Source organism: Acromyrmex echinatior, chromosome 7, assembly GCF_024713525.1.
Source record: "Acromyrmex echinatior isolate Ae372 chromosome 7, ASM2471352v2, whole genome shotgun sequence".
NCBI classification, from domain to species: domain Eukaryota; kingdom Metazoa; phylum Arthropoda; class Insecta; order Hymenoptera; family Formicidae; genus Acromyrmex; species Acromyrmex echinatior.
In genome coordinates this window covers 2,421,607-2,425,710 of record NC_141858.1, presented here as the reverse complement: position 1 = coordinate 2,425,710, position 4,104 = coordinate 2,421,607, and the positions used below count along the sequence as shown (strand labels likewise).

Here is a 4,104-nt window from a genome sequence, read left to right as displayed (position 1 = left end):
GCTTAGAACGGAACTTTAATCCCAGTTAATAGCGGTTCTATTCGCGACCTGGCTTTTTATTATATACTAGTCTATTATATAGTAGTATATCTAGTATATCTAGTTTATTATATACTAGTTATATAAGTAGTTTTTTAATTAAATTAATAGGGCAATCCATATCAACTCAAGCTGTACATGAAAATTGATCTATATCTTCAATATCGCATTCCACAATTTTTTGATATTCATCTTTTAATTCTTTCATAAGGTCCATTAAACAAACCTCATTTTGGTCGCTTTCATTCCTTGACTCCCCGGAATCGCTACTCCCCTCTTCATCGATGATTCCTACCTGCCTTTTAATCCTGCTGGTTGGGGTTATTTTCATCTTGACAATTTTATTTCCGAGCTGTTGATCCTCCGACGTGCAATCCTTCGCACAATGTCCCGTTTGGGGTTGCATCTATAACATTTAGTAATTCCTCTTGTTGCTGTATTGACTTTGGTCTCCGCAGACTCCTTGTTAATAGCTTGGTAATCTTCTCTCTTTCGAGTATCATTCCATGGGAAAGTTGCTGGCTTAGCTTGGCGATTAGTTGTTCCGAGTTTTAATGTAATCCTCTTAAATGCTTTTATCAATTCCGGGACAGACAAAAAAGATTGCATTCGAGCTTGGTTCTGTAATGACTCGAAAAGTATTCCGTCAATTACATATTCCACCAATTCCTCTTGGATAATAGGAACTTTATTTCCCAAAATAAGTTTTTCGTGACAATAGTTGTTGAAAGCTTCGTTTATTTTCCAAGTCCTTGCTTCGAATTTACGATGAGAATCAAATTTTTCCAACAATTGATCGAACATTTCGATCTCTATCTCTTTCGACGGCTCATTTATACAAAAAAATTGGCTCATGGCCAAATATTCAGCTCTTGAATGATACTATTTTTATGCCTTTTTCCGTAGTTTTGATCCAATTAATATTTTGGATGCATTTTTATTTAATTCGTAAGTGTCGCACAATAGGTTAACTTGGGTCTTCCATTTCTGAAAATCTTCACCAGAATCATCATATTCGCTTAACAATTCTCCTACGTTTTTAATGTTGATTATGGACTCGCGAGATTGTGGAAGTGACTACTTTACGATGATCCTCGTGATAGATTATTTTCGCAAGCATCTCAATTTCTCTTCTCATTAACTCTCTTTCCCTTGCCTCCAGTTCAATTTCCCGAGCCAAATTACTAGCCTGATAATTTCGCCCAGAAATATTGTTCTCCTCTCTGATGACCTCGGCCGTTTCCTCGAAAACATTTTCCTCTTCGCTGCCTTCGTCGATCCAGCTTCCCGTTGGATCCGCCTCTTTTCACCTAGAGATAAGCTCGACCTTTCTTCCGGCTATCGGCAACTCGTGTTGTCGAAGTATATTTTTGATTTGTTCTAACTTAAGCTCATTTAGATCCATTATATATATATATATATATATATATATATATATATATATAATAATTTTTCGATTCGCTCGACGACATGAATCTGTTGTTTGGACCGTTTTATTTATTTCAACACCAAATTTTTCTGCTCGCACTTAGCTAAGCGAGGCCGTAATTTCTTGCACGCACACAGCTGAACCAAAAAAATACGATATTAGATATCACTGTATCGCAATAACTAACCCTTTTGATCACTCGCACTAAGCTGAGCAACTATCTTCTCTCTTTCGCCTTAAGACACGTTTCCGTTTCTCCTTTATTGTTTCCGTCGTGGTAATCCCACTTCTGAAGTTGTAGACTTCTATTTTCTTAAAGTTTTGGGCGGTTTCTATTAGGACTCACAATTCAGCTTTCTATGCATTTATTTTTTTCTTCTGCCATACTGCCTCGCCTCACATCTGCGTCCCCTCCCCCCCCCCCCATCCTCACGCATATTGGTAAGCTAGAGTTCTCGATCGGCTCACTAGCAGGGATATCAATGTTGTCTCTCTGAATCATAAAATATTTTGATGCCTCCTGTGAGGTCTTATGACCTGCATACAAATCCGCGGAGTGAAACAGACAATCTCCGTACAAATACAACGGCGAATCTTTGAGAGCGAGAATGATTCTTCGAGAACATAGAGACGTATCACGATAATTACAAGTTTATACAATCAAGTAACTCGATCCTTTTCTTATTCAAATCGCAATTGGACAGAATTAAGATATTAGTGCAAAAGCAGACGTCATTGAAGTCCCAGATTACGGATTTGAACAATATCGTCGATAAAAGTAGAGTTGATAATGTCTCGTTAAAACTCCGAATGAAACGATTCGATTCCGAATTTAACCGATTCGTTTCAAGGAAAACAACGACGCGCTCGCGGTTCTCGATCCGAATGAAGCACATTATACCGAATTCGCGAACGTACAAGAGCGATTATTCTTTAGTTGCTAGAATCGAGAATATCTTGCATGCAGCTAGTCTCAAAGGCGAGTACCGGCCGATTAACAAATAAAGCGCGAAATGATAACACGAGTCCTGCAGCTTTAATTCAGAAACAGCGGATCAAATTGCCCGAAATGTCCCTACCCACGACAAATATGAAGGCTGATTATCATTTAAAAACATCTTTAATGGTATGATAGGATCGTATTCGGATCTATTCGACGTAGACAAATTGCATTATTTAAAGTCAGCGTTGACTGGCGAAGCCGCCAATAAAATACGGATCCTCGCGATAGACGGCACGAAAGCAACTACTCGAACAGAACGTATGAAGTAAAGCGGATTTTAATATCGTGGTATCTCTTATTAATTCTGAATTTACCGGTATTGGACAAAGAATCCACGAGCGATCTATTGAAACTCACGAACGATGCGCAACAGCACGTCGCATCATTAAGTATTAGGAGTTTCCGTCGGGTCCGAAATGATGGTTCATATTTTGAAAAGCAAACTGCCGAAAAGCGTGTTAGAGAGATGGGAAACGATTCTCGAAAGAAACGATTTTCCTAAAATTGATGAGATGAACGAGTTCTTATACAAGTGTAACCGCGGTGTGCGCATCGAAGCGCGAGAAATTAAGAGAAGCGGAAGCGGAGAAAGGAAAAGATAAATCCCTGGTAAAAAAGAAATGGATTAGAGGTCCGAATCAGGCATTTATATTTAATGTGTCGCGCAATTGTATAATGTACACTAGTCGATATCCGCTGTATTTATGTACAAAAAGCTGTTGCCCGTGCTAAAACACTTCGAAGCGATAAAAAGAGCAAAACGTTGTTACAATTGTTTGTGCTCGCATCGAGGCAGCATATATTTGAATTGCACGATTTACCAGAAGTGTCACAACACTTCTGCACGTTGATGAGTATCCGAAGGCGAGCGTGTCTAACACGACGAAAACGGAATCGATTCAGATAGAATGACAATTCGAAACGATCGACACACGAACGAGTCTCGCTACATTACACATATTTCCTTGTCACAACTGATGACGAATGCGCTCGTATACATCCATGATAATAGGCACAGACTAATTAAATGCCGCGCGCTATTAAATATGAGCGTTACTGCGAACTTTATATCTGAGTCAATCGTGAAACATCTAAACGTATGCGTGGATACATATTCATTACCAATCAGTGCAATTAATCGGACAAGTATCGAGTCGAAAAGCGTAACTCAGATAAAAATACATTCCATTTTTGGTTTCTGCAGAGATTTAACGTGTTTGACGGTTTCAACAATTTAGTTCCACCCAAAGTTTTTCCACGCGATTCGATCAAACTTCGAATGTCAAATTAGTCCGGAATTCCATTTGCCATGTTCCATTAATCTATTAATTGATTCTGTAGTGACATTATTGTTGTTCATTGTCAGTTAAATTAATTTTTCACAAGAGGGTTACGAGTTATACTTGCAAAAAACAGGACTAAGATGGGTCGTCGGCGGTGGCGCGTCATCACGTGGTCAATCGAGAGTTCCGATTATACAACGAGCCTAGAAAATTTAATGCTCAAGTTTTGAACAATTAAAGAAGTCGCGACAAATAAATTACTATCTGAAGAAGAGCGCGAATGCGAGATATATTTTCTAAAAACGATTTCGCGCGGCAATGACAGTCGCTACACAGTTCGCCTATCGTTC

General features: G+C 38.8%; 1 pseudogene; it reads left to right on the top strand.

Moving 5' to 3' along the window:
- Positions 1–2,080: 2,080 nt before the first annotated feature.
- LOC147908968 (uncharacterized) lies at positions 2,081–3,878 on the top strand (annotated as a pseudogene).
- Positions 3,879–4,104: the final 226 nt, after the last annotated feature.